General features: G+C 43.4%; 1 protein-coding gene across 4 annotated transcripts in view; it reads right to left on the bottom strand.

The window, feature by feature from the left end:
- Window positions 1–17,081, bottom strand: part of STOX2 (storkhead box 2) — a 410,255-nt gene that overhangs the window by 112,537 nt on the left and 280,637 nt on the right. The window contains exon 1 of one of the 4 annotated variants that reach the window (XM_069199370.1): window positions 16,234–16,662. The exons of 2 other annotated variants lie outside the window; for them this stretch is intronic. The gene's annotated coding sequence lies outside the window, so the exon portion shown is untranslated. Of the gene's footprint in view, window positions 1–16,058; window positions 16,213–16,233; window positions 16,663–17,081 lie in introns of those variants that run through there. One more of the 4 variants, XM_069199378.1, reaches the window with a different exon arrangement.

Genomic DNA, 17,081 nt, shown 5'->3' with positions numbered 1-17,081 from the left:
TTAGCAAAAGTAGTAAAAATTATGGGGTTTAGTGAAATAAGGCACGTCTGGCAGAGGTTTCCTTACCCTCCCACCTAGAAGTGCTATTAATTACGTCTGCTCTCTGTCTGGGCTTGTGTCGGCACATTCCTACACAAGCCGGGGAGCAGGAGGCAGGTAAGAGACAACACCTTAAGTAATAATTCCTCGACATCCTCGTCTGCCTCTTCTTCATTGCATGACAAACTCCCCCCTTTGATCAGCAGCTCTGGTGTCTGCAACGGTCGCTTTATCACAATCTGATCCAATGTCTTGTCTATAGCCAGGTGATTATGGCCAAGTGTAATAGGGCAATGGAAAAATTAAGAGACTATGCAAATACTGGCAGAGATCAGCAAGTAAGAAGTAGCATACAAGTTAAAAAAAAAAAATTATATATTTTTTTTACTTTATATGTCAAAACACTATAAACATGTACATACTTGTGCAAACTGGCTGAATAAAACCTTTGCCTTTATTTTATTTCACAACTCCCTTTTATTTTAGCCTATAGTTCGATATGTCTGATGTCTTGAATTCTTCTTTATGTTTAACCTTTGTTATAAAATATCGAGAACAAAAAATAATAAAAGAGGGTACATAATCTGTGTGCTCAATTTCTACTCCTTCTGAAACCAGAAAAAATTATCAGGTATTAAACGTCTCCATTTTCATCCTAAAATGTTAAAGATGACGTGGCCACACGATACCTTGCCCGTGTCCACCAAACCTTGATGAAGCGAGTCATGACAATACAAAATCCAGGCTGAAGAGGGATTCCAAAGCACAACACAAACTTTGCTAAGCTGCTGTCTTTGCTAGTGTAATTGAAAATCTGAATCATCTACTATTTTAGTTTCAGAACCTGTTTGAGTCAAAAAACATCTTCTACATCTATTATTTTTAAGAACAATATTCGAGCAATAAAAACAGCTTTGGGTAGATTATCATCCTGTAAAAATATCAAAAATAGATACTAATTTAAGAATTAAGTGTTTTAGCTTATTAAAACGAACATGCAAATCACTTTGTTAAAATTGCATTTTTAAACAGTTTTTTTTAAATAATGTATTTTATCCATACATACAATACTCTTACAAGGGATTATTTCAAACTTCATAAAAATACCTCTTTTGGATAGTGGGCTTCAATCTGGGGGAGACCATGGGCACCTTGGGGTAAATCTCAATCCCAGTGCTGACAGGATTCCTTCTAGGAAAGACAACCTCTGTATGTATGGCCATTACGGGTGGCGCTGGCTCGTCGCTGTGTGGCCTGGGTACATAGGCTGTCTCTCAAAGTCCCACTATACACCCCATTGTTCTCACTTTTTCGACTGCCCAATTAACATAGATACTCCTCTGCCGGGGAACTAAGAATACGGTCAGACAATCTGATCCACACAGTCGGCTGCCTTTTTCAGGGTGGTCAGCTTCTCCCCCTTACACAACTGGCAGAGGCGAATGACCTTCCTGTTGGAAATTTCTTCTCCATACCAGACTGATCTGCACATGTCAATCGCTCTGGGACCTAGCCGGGCGGGAACCCCTCACGCCACGCACCCGGTATTACATTCTGTCCTCTTGATGGGTGAAGGTCATCACCTAATCCATTGGCTCCATTAAGCGGCTGGGGAACTTATGCAAGCCCCACTGACCGCACTCCGGGCAGCAGTGGGAGGGTTACTTCGGGAGAGTAGTCAAAGACAAAGATAGTCACAGTGCTGTGGTATCCCAAGACTGTCTCGCGTAACTCACGTTTCAAGGACATGCAGCTTTTTATACTGCACAGGGCCTATCGTACCCCGGTGTGCATAACCACCTATTTCCTAATGCACCATCGACTTAACCCCGCTGCCAAATTTCCTTCAAATGATCTGGTCCTACCCATCCCTTTGAAGCTACTGGCACCACACTGCTCACGCAATTCCATCAGGTGACATTGCATGCTACTGCACCCTCCACTCAGGAATAATCCCAACGACTCAATCTGTCCCACCTGCAACTTCACTGGGGCAAGTGCGCTGCGACTGGTTACTACACACATACACGGTTCCTGCACTACCTGTCCATCAAACAAGCTGCGTTCCCTTCGTATCTCACTTCCTCCACCCCCTTAACATTAAGCCATTGCGAGTTCAACCCCACTTTACCCAACATAGTTTGTTGTTGCCCTATAAGGAACACGTTACCATTGTTTACCTTAGGACATTACTGGGACCCTGTGTACTCACCCTACAAGCCACCGTGACCCCCAATCCGCTGTGTCCGGAACCTGACTAAGTCATCTGGACCCTTGTGATATGTTAATTGCTTTCTGTGTTCTTGTTCTCCTGGTTTGTAATTGCAAATAGAAAATGTAATCAAAATAAAATAAAACAAATATATACCTCTTTTGGATATCGAACGTTTGTCCTAAATATTATTGAGATTTGAACACATAGCTCCTTATTACAAAAAATACCATCTGAATGGGTGGAAGGTAGTCTTCACGAGCTCTATGGGAACGCCTGGACCGAAAGGCATTACGCCATACAATCCCCCTCCGCCAGGGGTGGTTTGGGGGAGAAATCAACCTAACAGGCAAATTCCCTTCAATGCCTTCCATAAAACAGGCCAACCCGGGGTATCTCTGCTGTGCTGAGAAAGGGGGGGGGGGGGGGGGGGGGGGGGGAGAAAGAGGTATGCATGGAATGCCTCCCCTCTCCAAACTGAATTATTCCCTGCACCTTCTCTTGAGGTGGGTTGTGGCATTTCAGGAGACATGTTCAACAGTGGCCACAGTTAAATTAGCAAATGCTAGTTGCAAGTGAGCTGAGTAGGCCCTTTCTGCACAGCCTCCATAAACCACAATTTGAATATTGAGCTGCCATTGTGGTAACAACCAGCATGCGTTCCCTACTGCCACCAGGGTTACAAATGAGGGCCTTGGCTGCTGAAAAGCGTAGATCTACCAACCACCAGTCTTCGCTCCTCTGGGGTATATGGACCACTGTGTGTTTTTAATTTGTATCATCCCACAAATGAAGGGTAGTTGCCGTTCTCTTGACAGTGCAGCAGGGTTATCACTTCGGTAATTCCTTTGCAAAAGTTTTCCAATACTTGCGTCTATAAACGTGGCACTTTGGTACACATTATAAGAATTAACATTTCAATAAAGGATAAAGCAGTCCCTTATCATGACCACTGTACGAAGTCGAATATCTGATATCAATGCCAAAAAAGCCACGTGAATTAATGAGTGTAAAAATATTAAAATATAAATTTCTGGCATAGGAAGAAAGGCAGCATAAATCTAGATTAACAAACATGAATTACTGATCCGATTTATATATTTCTCAAATATTAAAAACAGCAGCATGAGGCAGTGGACGGTGTATACAGCAAGGGGATACCTCAAAATGCACAAACAATACTGTGAGACATAACAAAAAGATAAACTAGAGCGAAACAGAGAGAGTGGCAGGGAATTTGGGAATGCACCAGCAGACACAGAACTTTGAACAAGCATTTGCAATGCAATAGGTCTCGCATTTACTTGAGTTGGAGCTATTGGCATTGTAAATGCATAACTGGACTTTTTTGTCACATTAATTGGTCAACCCTGCCGCATATTTTGGTCCTTTCTGCCACATAATTAAAGTGGCCCTGCATATAACTAAAGGGTTAGTAGTTCTATTAGAACATTTTTTTTGTTTTTAAACACAATATTTGTTCAGCATTGGACTTGTGGATAGGTTTCACATGAATTTTGCAACAAAGACAAATAGGCATATCAGCTGCAGAGTCTTGATATTACTTAAAACAAATATTTCAAGGCTGGACCCCTTTACTTTGAAGACAGAGGGTGATACCTATTACTCTGTACCATTACTGCGTGGACCTGATGTTGAAGATGTGGTAGGGTTATGGCCGCCAGTGCCAGCTTCCGCATGCTCCTCACAACAGGAGTTACAGTTTTCCAAGACCGAATTTGGCGTTATGTTTAACCTTAATTCCAATTTTTATTGCATGAGGAAAATGAGCTAGCAGCTGGAAAGATGGAATTTAAGGAGAATAAGACACAAACAGAAAGAGACCTAGCAGATTAACATGTTCACGATGCAGACAGTACACTATCAGCAAAGCACGAACAACTGGCACCGAACGCTATCAAGTCTACCTGGCAGCGCAGCCACAAGAATGTTAAGCAAATCAGCCAAGTGTTTCAAAATTACTCCCGCCATGAGGAGGATCTCGCACAGGCCACCTTTGCTGTGCTAAACAAAAGTATGTGAAATAGCAAACGAAGACTGCTCAAGTCAAGTGATGTCTGACTCCTGGAAATTATATTTCCTCGCTCTCCACGGTGCAAAATATCTCCACCTCTGTGTGGTAAAAGATTTTGGGAAACAAGCAAACAGCTGACAGAAAGCCCTAAAAAAACAAGTTTGGGCTCTATAAAACTTGAAAGCGGCATAGCTGCCACGGAGCGCAAAGGAGAGACAAAACCAATGTGATGTAGTTGGTAGTCTTTCAAAGTGCTGCAATACTGCAGATCGAGTTTGTGCTTTCTGAAACTTCTAAGCGCCATGGAAGCCACGAACATGAGTGCAAAGGAGAGAGACAAAAGGAAAAAGGAGTTTTTCTATAGCAGAACATATTGGTAATCGTGTAATTATACAGGGTCAGTTGCCAAGGCGGTATCAAACCAGCCTCAAGGCGGGACAAACAAAAAGCATTTACCTACAACATCAAGGGATTTTTGAAAGGCAGGTCCAGGAACGTATGAAAGTGAGGGGAGTGAGGTGGGCATGGTGCAAGCCCACAGATAGCTAACAACACATTGGAAAGCAGCGCTTGCCCGATGTCACCCTCAACCTAAAAATGAGTTGTACACTTTCACTGCCTAATCCCAAACTTCATGTCACCTGTGACATTAGAAACAGATTTCTTCAGTGAAGAGGAATGTACGCTAAGGAGTGCTCTGCTCCACAAATTCACAGGCCAAATTCACTTTCACTTGCTGGCGCAACACAAAACAATATCACAATTTTGGCTAATAACTTAATGAAATAAGGGTGCAAAATCCAAGACACAATATCATATTGAAACAATCCATCGGACCATTTCTGTTGGGAGAAATTCCTCTTGCCCCTGCCAAGTAAATCCCAAAATATCCATCCTCTTTCTGGTTTGCTGGCTGTAAGTGGCAGCATTATTCTTGAAGAACTCTACTAGTCAACTGGTGGTGCCAAACACTAAACTGAGTTTCGTTATCAGATGCCTGAGTGAGCACAGACCAAGTGTTTCAATCACTGCGCACTGGCTTGAGAGAAGTAATTTCCTGTATTTCATTTGCAAAAATGTGACTAGCAACATGCTCAGCTAATGACACCTAGGCTGAGGTTTAGTAAAAGGAATATAAAAGGAAGGGATGTTATTTTAAAATAACCCACTTGGTATAATGTGCGGACTGTTGCCTTCTGTGGCCATCTATCAGCTGTCTAGGATTGTGCTGAAGGGTGCATGAGGCAGTTGGCCAACAGAAGTCAAGAATTATTTGCAAGCAATAAGTGGGTGATATTTATTTTTTCTTTAAAAGCAAGCAAAAGACCAACAATCCTACTGCTACAACAATTAGGAACAAATGCAACCAAAAAAAAACAAACATAAGAAAAACTATGCCTAAGCCATTCAAGCAGCCTTTAAAGCGATGAAGAATCCTAACTGCAGTAGTGATGACAGGAAATTGGCACATGTGGATAATATATTTCCCGATCAACTCAAACACTAGAGTCATCAAGGCCACGAACAGCTGTGCCAGGAGTCAACAACTACCTCCCCACAGCTGAAAATCACATAAAATAGTGTATGTTTTAGAGAGATTTTCCTTGTGGTGTCAACCTACCAATTATTAAATTTGCATCAACACCGCACTACAAATATAGGTGATTGTCACAAGTCGACCGCGATTGTGCTTGAAGCAATCTGCTCAAAAACCATTTCACACGTACATTGTTGAAAGCAGCGCCTTAGTTCACATGTAGAACAGATAACGCATGGCCTATTTTCTTAAAGGATCATAGCACAGCCCAGATCCCCAATGTTCTCTACTCCTAGGGTACATATTTTTAATGTGTTTCACATATCGCACTTATCAAAGTGATTTTTCACAGCACTGTACAGCATGACCCAACCACACTTAAAGATATGGTGTTATGTGAGATCATTGCAGTCTCCAACACAGATGCAGAGTTTCGCAAGACTCCTTGAAGAAACAACAAGGAAACATTATGGCACATTTATTACCATGTAGACAACATAGAAATGTAGAGAAACAGAAAATCTGTGGCAGCCCGCTTCATAACAGTTACTTAGAAAAAATTCTGAACGTTTTTGACTTTTTAGGGAATTGTCAGATAATTTTCTGGAGTAGACATAAAAATATGTGACTGTCGCATTTATCCAAGAGTACTATTTCTGCATGCAGAATTATTATAACATGTATTTGTACAGCACACTATCATGTCTGAGGGTATGCTGGTGCTGAGCAGGTGTGTATGCCTAGCTCTGCCTATGTAGGTTTGGTAATTGAAAAGCCAGGTGTTCGGCTTCTTGCAAAATTGACAGAGCGCCTCCCCAATTGTGGGGGGGGGGGGGGACAGCGTTTAGGACCCGGGACCACTGTGGTCCTACGTTGCTGGCCTGACGCTTCTGGCAGAAGTGCAAGAATCAAGGTGGGGCGGACGCGCCTGTCACTTCCGGCCGCCGAATCCATTGGGGGTATTTAAGTGCCCCCCAGATCAGGCCTCAGCCTTTTTCGTGGATGTGGCGTGACTGGTCGATCTGTGTTACCCACTCTCCCATCCCTTTGTCCATGAGGTTGAGGATAATGTGTAAGGTGGAATACTAGCCGCGAGATGAAATAATAAATTCACCCTAAGCAACAGAGAGGTAACAAAGGCAGGGTACCCTGGGTAACACCGAAGGTAGGATCCTGCAGTCGTGAATCAACTGGCGTATGTACACACCAGCTTGGGGGTTAGGGTGCCCAGATCGCTGGGGTGGGCACGGGGCTCCCGCTCCTGGCCACTCCGTTGCACCCCCACTGCAGCTTGGTATTTGGGTGGAGGGGCGGAACCCGGAGCACAAGGACAAGGGACTGTGAGGTGTTGGGAAACTCTCTCCTCCCCCACCAAGGATACAGGTGAAGGACGGTTCACCTGTGTGGTCTAATGGTGTTCGGGACGCTGGAAGATCCTTGGTTGTGCCGTTATCATGATTTCTGAGAATTATGACAGGATTGAATTTTGACTTACAGGATATGTTTTATGATTTGTGAATTTTAATTATTTGACATTTGCAAATAAAATTATTCCAATGCCAAAAACATTCAGATTTTGTCAGTTTACGTTTGGCGGGTGTTGGGGCGGGGGCCTACTGGAGGCATCCAAGTTCTATCAAGAAGAAAGGAGAAGGCTCTGATGTGGAGTGAGAAGTTATTCCATGCTTTGGAAGCGATGAAAGGGAAAGCTGGTACTCCTGAAATAGTTCTGTGTCCAAGTGGCATGTGTGCGATTAGGAGTCCTGTAGAGGGGAGGTGTCTCGGTGGTTGTTGGCAACCAGGTGCAGAATTCCACAAAAAGCTATGCAATGCAAATGCACATTTGTATATTTAACTGTTTTTTTGGCTTGTACAAGTGAAAACATATTTTTATGCATGGTCTACACAGTCATGTAAATTGGGTGTACCCTGCTCATTAAAACAGAATTATTCCTGCCATTGCGAGAAGTACATTTCGAAAGAGCTTCGAGGTGGTTAAATCCCCTGCAAGTCTGTTGAATAACCACAAAATATACAGGTTTGTGGGTGTTCATCAACTATTACAGGTGGACCCACCCAGGAATATCCACAGCCCCGCTTGTCCCGACCAAACAAATCTGCAGCTGCAGAATTTTTTCCTGTAAGTCAGAATTTCCATGGCAGTAAATCTCCTTTACAAGTGACATTCCTCCACTCACAAGGCTGAATCAAGAACAGAATGCTGCCTTCACATATTTTGTTTGTACTTTAGATGTATTTAGGGGATCTGATATGTGATTCTTGAGGTATCATTCATAACACTGTCCAGTCGAGGGGTAGCGTCATTTACTAGTCACGTCAGTTATCACTTTTCAGAACGTACAGCAGCACAGTGCCAAGATCTATAAACAAAGCTGTTGAGTAACAGCCATAAAATTACGCATGTTAAAATGTCGAAATAGCCAAGTAATTCCATAAAATGCACAATAGAATTCAGGTGTTAACCTCATAATGTGCCACAATTTCCATTTATTTGCTGTATAATTAGTCTAATTAGTCAATCCCGCTGCCTAATCTGGTCTCCTATTGCAGCTTAATTCCTGGACTTTGAGTAAACTGAAAAACCTAACTACAAGGCAGCCACTCCCATATGGAGGCATAAAAACACGCAGTGCACAAATTAAAAGGGATAACTCCGTATTCTTTGACCAAGACGTTAACAGGTCACTTGTGAGAAAGAAGAGAGGTCAATCTCAAAGTCGGGAGGAAGTTAGACGGATGGAAAGAAAAGTGGGTGAGGCAGAGGCCAGGCCCTCTGCTCTGCATCAGAAAAGCGCGCGACTTAACTTCTAATGGGGAAGAGGGTGACTAGTCAACAAGCAGATGCTAAATAACACATTTCACAAGCGGCTGCAGCGGTTGACTATGCATGATAGTTCATGGAGTGCCACGCCCCTGCTGTTTTACAGCCCATCAAAGCCTCATTAACACAGGAGAGGTTCGGGGGGGGGGGGAGGGGGGGGGGGGGGGCACAATGGCAGTGTGCTAAACACGTGTACCAAATAATGAACCAGTAGGTGAGTGCCATGGCGTCTCGCGCGACCCACGGAAGAGGGCGCCAATTTATGCATGCACTAGTAACTTGACCTACAAAAATCTGGATTTAGAGATGGAGAGGAAAAAGTGCAGCCCACACCGACTGGCTTGTCATCTCTTATTCACCAGACCTGTGAGTAACTGGGTGCGAGTACTGGGACTCGGCATCTATCAGATGCACCCAGTTTTGTACAGGAACATTCATAACAAAACACGACTGCATGAAACGACTTTATACACTTAGATATTTGTAGAATAAAAATGACAATAGGTTAAACAAAAGTAAAAAATTTTACTCGGTTAAAAAAAAAAAAATCGACGCATATGGTCAGCAACGGTGGCTGTATACACACAAGTGAAAATGCCTGTTGATTTTATCATTACAAGTGGTATCTTGTGTAATTTGTATTTGATAATTATGTCATGCATCAGCTGAAATTTCAGCCAGGTGCAGCAACGGTCAACGTGCCTCATGAAAACCATGCACTGTGGACGCACTGTGCAAAGGCGTTCACCATGCATCCCTTCCACACACCGCAGAACGAATAGCTAGACTAGCTATTTTTTTTTTTTTTGCCAAGGGCATTAAAGCGCTTTACACGAGCACCACATTATACAAGGTCAGATTCATGTGTTTTTTGGGAACGGGGAGATGGAGCCTACCTCACCTTTAATGCATAGGTCCTTTGCACCAAATTAACCTTTAAGGACTGAAGGATGCCCATTTTGACCTGTAGAAGGATAGTGCCCAACATGAGGACTGACCGAGGATTATGGCCAGACTCATTGAGAGGGCTCTTGTTAAACCATCGTTCTGATAGTAGGTAATAGAGAAAATAAAACATAGTGTATCTCTACTCAAGTAGGTTACTTCTCAGTAGATCACCTCCTCCCTTTAATGTATTAATGGGGTTTCCTCATCGGCTACACATAAGAACACAAACAATGAGCCCTTCTGCTGGAAATATCTTGAGAAGACACACAGACCAAAAAAACACCAACACTCAAACTCCCCACTTGTAAAGCAATACCCAGCAGGTCTCAGCCTAATTAGGTCACTGTGACTTGCCTTTGCCATGGATGTATCAAGCCGGCTTTACTGAAAAGAAGAAAAGTGCAGCTCTAAACTATTCCAGTGGTTTAGTGCCCAACCAGGGATTAATCAAACTAACTTGCTTTGCTTAGCCCACATGTAGCAGAAGCTAAACATGCCTTGCTCGCTGCTACTTTATGTCAGACACGCACTCTGACAAAGTTATAAAAGGTGGAAGAACACAGTGAACTCCTGAAGCTGGGTCTAAGTTTGAATCAGATGTGGAAATTATGCCACCCCACTTTCCATCAGTAGTGGCAATATTTAGTTACAATGGGACTGCAGAGAAGTGGTTTAGATATATGGTATGGTTCCATTTCATCTCAACTTTCCTGTGCTTACCAGACAAAAGAGAGGTGTTTCTAGAGGGAGGAAAAACTATTTTCGCAAGGATACCTTCTTAATGTTAGTCTCAGGAAATGGTCACAGCATGACTAGTGCTACTCTGTTTAGTGTGAACTAACAGGGTGGCTGGGGTAGGCTAAGGGCTGGATGCCTTTGAACATGTCAAGCTCTGTTCTGATCCTCCAACATGATGGGGGTGTTCCCGATTCCACAAGGGCAATGGGCCTCAGGTAACCCAATGTTCCTTTCAGACTGTCACCTTTCCTTAGGCTGCATGGACTTTTTGTACCAAGGAGCCAGAGAGGCCCCAAAAGAGGAGAACATCTATACACACATTTATGAAATGGGAGCATGCCTCCTTTGTAAATATTTTAAAGAAAACAAAACAACCTGCATAGACCCCTGACCCATTAGAATCTAGCACTTTTTATTAAGCCTAAAAAAAGAGGTTCAACATTACACCACAATATAGACCAAAAACCCACAAAACATATATCCTATCCAACGGACTATCCTCCTGCTCTTCCCTATAGTAAATCGTCACAAATATTAGAACGCTATAACTCCAAACATCAGTAGCCATCTGCACAAATGCACCCACATGTATGTAATTACATAAATCTCAACACAGAAGGCACCACGTGTCAACATTTAAGGGCAGCCCAAACATGGAATAAAAGGAAGGTTATATGTCAATAGTTTTCGCAAATACAGTGCTATAAATAATACTTTTAATTAGAATTACTGGGCTTGGAACACTGAGCCCGGAGAAAAAAAATGGTAAGAAAATATTTCGAGTCACATAATATTCCCATGTGTCCTCACAATATTTTGGTTATACTATGATAGTGTGTACCCTTAGTACACTGTAACAGAACATCATATTACCGAGCCACAGAACACATCCTTGTCGGAGTGCAAGACCATATGTAACTGATGAAGAAAATGCACAAAATTGTGGCACATTTTAAAACAGTTACTGATGAAAAAGATATACCTTTCACTCTGCCGGAGAACAAGACAATTACTGCACTATTGAATATAGCAACCCCCTATATCTCAAACCATTCCTACACTTACCAAAAAAGTTCAACAGTTCTTCTGGCAAAAACTTTCCCTTCCAGAGAGCTCACGAGAACTCCAATGGTTTTCTCACAGCAGAGTTAAGGCTATGCACGGGGGCAGGTAACTTCTTATCTTCTCACAGTTTCCACTATGTTCCTGGCAATCCAGGCCAGAGAAGGATCTTATAATTTCTGAATCTCCTGACTTTGTTATGCTCTAGTGCTACATTCATATTTTTCAATTCACCCACACGACTGGCTGGAGATAACCTGGTGATGGGTGGCCAAAACTGTGTGTGGATTGTAGGAAGTGAGGTCATGTCCATGGGTCTAATCCCATGTTTATTTCATAGCCTTTGTTTATTTTTATTGGCTGCCCTGAAAGTGCATACTCCTGGTCTTCTATTATGTCTTACTAGCTCCCACGATCTGAGACTTCGTTGGTACAGTGTGTTCATGTTCTCGTGATGAGTTCCCTGGCCACTTGATGGAGTTACAAAGTGTCCTGTGTGCATGGATGTAAATGAAGGTGTGTGTGTGTGTGTTTATAGCAGTGGTTTAAGATTCCATATTCATGTTCTTACTTGTGTTATGTTGTTGGTAGGTATGTGGCTTTTTTAGGCCTGGTAGAGAGAAGCCCACCCATGACCCAGCAGCACAGTGGCACGTTGATGGGTGACGTTATAAATGGTAAGAGAAGGTGTTGTGTCTTGTGAATTTGGCAGTGTAAATGAGATAGTTCACTCTGGTCTGATGTTAAGTGCCTTGTTACTGTTTGATGTGGTGGGTGTGTTTCTGTGTAAGATGGTTTGATGTGTTTTTGTGTTTAGTGGCATGGAATAACGATCAGTTACTTGAGGCTCTGGTTGTGTTATGGCATCAGGAGAGGAAATCATTTGCCTGCAATTAATTTTTTTTTTTTTAAGTTGGTCTGGTGTTTCCAAGAGACTCTGTCGACCTCAGTGAGAGAGCAGGGCAGAGAATGTACTCCTTGAACTGAACAAACTCTGAATCTTTTCAGCAGTATTCCCCGTAGTTTAGATACAGAGCTCTGAATTGTACTTTTTGGGTTATTTGTAGCTAGTGAAGATGGGTATGCCGGTCTCTTGCGATGTGTTCTCTTGAGCATATATGAAGGACCTTTTGTGCTGCTGTGTTTTGCATCTGCTGGAGCCAGGCATGCAGTAGCATTATTGGCTGTCTGTGTGAATACAGCAGATACAGTAGTTTGTGGAATAAAACGTAGAGGAGAAAGAAGCAGGTTTTAACTATGCTGCTGGTCTGTGATTTAATGATAGGTTGGAGTTCACTGCTAACTCTACTTTTTAAACTGCCTATAATAGACTGGAGGCAAAGGCTATTCCTGTCAGCCACAGTACTAAATTGGGGTATATTTTTTATGTTACCACATGAGCATATCGGTCTTTTCTGAATTTAGTCTGATGTAGTTCTATGCCATTCGGTGCTTCATATTATGCAAGCACATGCACCCTGCACAAAATCAACAGCTCATTCTAATTTGCAAAAGGATGTAAAGTTTTGGTGCAGAAAGTAAAGAAGATGGCCCCCTGAAGTACATGCATCGACTATGAATACTCACTGGCCCTCTGCAACCATGTGGGAGGACAAACAGTATAGGCACCGACTATGAATACTCACTGGTCAGGTGCAACCATATGGGCAGACAAACAGTAGTCTACTATCGCCAGAACAAATATATATCAATCGTTGAGGGCGAAACAGCCTTGTCCATTTTGATGACATTTCCCTTATTTTCTTTTACACAAGTTTGGAGGTGCAAAAGTTTCCTTTGTGAAGCTATTCCTGAGTCAGGGTGTATAGCCACAACTTTTCAGTGAATAGGTCGAAAAGTGTTGCACAGATAGTGGTTAATGCTTAAAAAACTAGGGTTAAGTATGTTAAAGTAATGCAAGTAAGAAAGTTATGCAGGTGGCTATTATTACGATTGTTGGAACACAGTAACAAGCTTTGGACCTTTTACCACATATTTACATTTACATCTAGAGTCTAGCAATACAAGCCTTAAATGTGAGGGCCTATGAAGCATGTGCCCTTTATTTACGAGCTACAATCTAATTATGAATGAGTTAAGACACAAATACCAATATGAGGATATTGTGTAAGGTGTTCCATTAGTGTTTTAAGAGATTCTGCTTTCATCAAGTGGCAAATTGGTTAATGGTTGGGGTGGGTATATGCCTACAAATTGGGCACAATGGTATATCCTACTTAGACCTGGACACACAGAATTGGAAGTGAACAATTTTAGGAGAGTCTGGCTGGAAAGACCCTGCATGAGATTAATGTTCTGACAGATGAAATGACTGAATGAAATCGCTGAAGTAATTTAACATTGAAAAGACTCAGGCATATATGATAAAGATGGTATGTTGTTTGCAAGTAAGGTCTGAGGCTTTTTGTATTTATTAATTTGATATCTTGAAGCTGTAATTGAGTCTGTGTGACTTATTTGATGAATGACTCGGTTAGAGGCATCTATTTAAGTACTGAGTCCTCTAGACTCAAGAGGACATGTGGTGAAACCAAAGGGAGAGAACCTACCTCAAGGAGTCCAAGACACCAGTGCCCATAGCGAGAACTTCACGGCGCTGATGCACAAGATCTGTTTTTCGCTGAAAGCCACCAGCTGATTGTGAATTCTTCCTTTTACCAAGCAAGATGCATTAGTGGAAGAGTGACACATTGTACTACTTCTACATGGGGCCTAAAAAGAAGCTACTTTTGAGACTTGAATGCAGGTGCCCCCTCTCCCCCTAATGTTTTATGACCCTGTGTGGCATAGAGGACCTCACCACAGCAAGAAGAAACTATAGCAGGAATGTAACTAAAATAGGGTCCTCAGTCTGGAAATCTGGGTAACCTATTCGGAGGCCCACGTGGTAAGGATCTCCACTGACCAAGGATGATTGTCATATAACTGTTAAATGGAGCAGTTGAATAAGCACCAGACCTGAAGAACATCAGAAATGCAAGAAGTGCGGTATAGTGTAAACCGTTTCATAAAAGAGTAGATATGCACCATGTTCAATGTGAACTTGCTAACCCAGCCATCTTATTTGCTTAAAAGGGTGGTGAAGTAAAGGCACAACTAAGACAATTTGGGAAAAGAGGGAATACACTGTTAGCTGTGTGAATATAAGAATACCTAACATGAACCTCTTTTCTTTATGCGATCCCAAATAGTACACACAGACAAAGACCTGACGAGCCTTCAAAAAAGATACCGGACAACTGGTGTGCCTGCTTCTTGCAGGTTGAGCACTAAAATCGTTACTACTTGGCTACAAACTGCATTTAGCAAATGTGCATTTAAACCTCAATTCATGTAGACCTTTTGGGGGTCAGCATTACTGTTCTCAAATGTTTTTATTCTGATCTATTAACCTGCTACTTATGGATGTCCTGATTCAAGTAATCCTAAAAGGGACAACGCTACTCAGAGCTTGTGATCTCTAATGTGGTGACGTGAAGACGGATCTCAAAATTCAGACATTCTGGGTTTGCGCTTTGATACATGCATTCTCCCTGCTCCAATTACTAGATGATTCACAGAGCAGCAATGACAAGGAGAACTTGGAGGCTTGAAAACAATGATGTAATGTAATTTCCAGAAGCTGGCAGAAAGCAAGATGGCTGGGAGTAAATCAGAGTGCAGAATGAATCGGAGACCCATCTTTAAATGGTGTACTTGGTCCTTTCCATATCTGGCACAAGGTTTAAAGCTAAAGAGCCTGTGGAAAGAACATGTTAGCCAGTATGGATAGAATATTTACTAAACTGCACAGTAAAACAAAACAGTGACATCAAACGCATATTAGCAGGAACCACGTTTAGCTCCAATCATGGGTTTCAATCGTATGTATAACTGCCTGAAGAAAAGGCCTGCAGTATTTCGACATGAAATCCTATTTTCAAAAAAACATGACAGTCTAAAGTACATAGTATCCTTATACAACTGTAAACTATATTTGTATCCAATAGAGCGTTCGCACTACGTTTTTATCGCTTAACTGGAAATTCAAGAACATTTAGAATAACCAGTAATAAAACCTCAGTAACCAAACAATGTTCTGCTGTGATCTCTATCTGAACTGTAGGTCACGGGTTCAAATGTTACAGCAGAGCCCCTTAGTGCTGCCACTGTTGATAATAGCAATCATATGTAAATGTGTTTTGCGATAAAATATCATACATACATTGCAGATTAACCCCTGCTAGATAATTCACTTTGTAGGGTGCTCCATAATCGTCGTGCATACAATTCTCGATCAATAGACTACAACATATATTGAAGCACAACAGTAATAATGCTTTGCTGATGTTCTGCAATTCTTTCGCTGATTAATGATCTGTGTAGGGCAATATTGTACATAAATGTCATTCAGCTGGGTAACACGCGGTTCACACTCACTGTCCCTCTCCTCAGCCACACACTTCCTCTGTCTTCACGAACAGCAGCCCTGGCAAGCCATACAACTAATCCTCCCCGCCCAGTAAAATGTACACAAAGCACAAGCTGTTAAAACGAGTCAGCATTACAATCCCTCGCTTCCTCTCTGGGCCTTTCACTGCACACCTCATGCACATTGTTCTCTACCTGCAATAATTCTACTTACTGTAAAAGCTCACCTCCCTCTTCAATCCTGCTGTTTATCCCCCCTACCGTCTGCAAAACATCCCACAATAATGTTGTTGGTGGAGACTAATTGGGAGGGTAACGGGGAGCAGTGTAAAACACTGCACCCTTTCAGAACATGCAGCCCGCAGTCCCCCCGGATCTAGCAGCATTACCTCACTGCAGCCTTGAGACACTCCGAGCATTCACCCCGGCTCTTACCCAGCGTGCCCCGCGCCACACAAAGACAACAGAGGTGTGACCAATCAGGGCGCGCCGGGGCGGCCGCGTGCGGGCTACCTCCTTTCCCCGCCGTCCATTGACAGGCTCGGCCCGTTCCGCCTGTCGTCATGGCAACACCTCCCGGCCGCGCTCCGCCGGGGCTCGTTAGGTTACTCTCCTCTTCCGCCACTCACTGACTCCACTAATTAAAACGTCAGACCCGCGCGCTTGCATGTGGGCTGCACACGAAGCCAATACAGCGCACCGTGAACCCGCCTGGGTAGCGAAGGAAAGTCTGAAATAAATGGAACCAGCCCGCACTACAACCAATCAAACACGCGCCCGGCCAGATGGGATTTGTATACTAAATCTAGTGCGTGGCAAAACCCAAACAAAAACACACGCGTTTGGCGCGCGCGCGCCGGCTCCCGCATGCTGTAATGTTTTCCTCAGCCCGTGGCCGGCGGCCCGCCCGCCCGGGAGGGTGTGGTTTCGAGGCCTCGCGCAGCACTCCGGTGTACGCAGAGATGGCGCGGGGCGGGGCTGCGGCAGGCCGCCGCGCCCAGGAGCTGGGGGTGTGCGAGGCCCGCGTGCGGCGGCGCGGGCGCGCGCTGACACCTGCGAAACACGCTCTCACTTCCGAACTGCGGTGAAGGGAAAATGCAGGCTCTGCGCCCTTCGTGGCAAGCCAAGAAACACCGCCTGCCAAAACAGCACGTGGAGCGCGGAAACGGATTGCCCCCGGGGCAGTGCAGTGTAGTGTTCGCCCATGCTTCGCCCCCCTGTTCTTGCATGTTTGAGG

Source organism: Pleurodeles waltl, chromosome 1_2 (assembly GCF_031143425.1).
Source record: "Pleurodeles waltl isolate 20211129_DDA chromosome 1_2, aPleWal1.hap1.20221129, whole genome shotgun sequence".
NCBI classification, from domain to species: Eukaryota; Metazoa; Chordata; class Amphibia; order Caudata; family Salamandridae; genus Pleurodeles; species Pleurodeles waltl.
The sequence above is the reverse complement of the archived record's forward strand: the minus strand, read 5'-3'. Positions and strand labels throughout refer to the sequence as shown.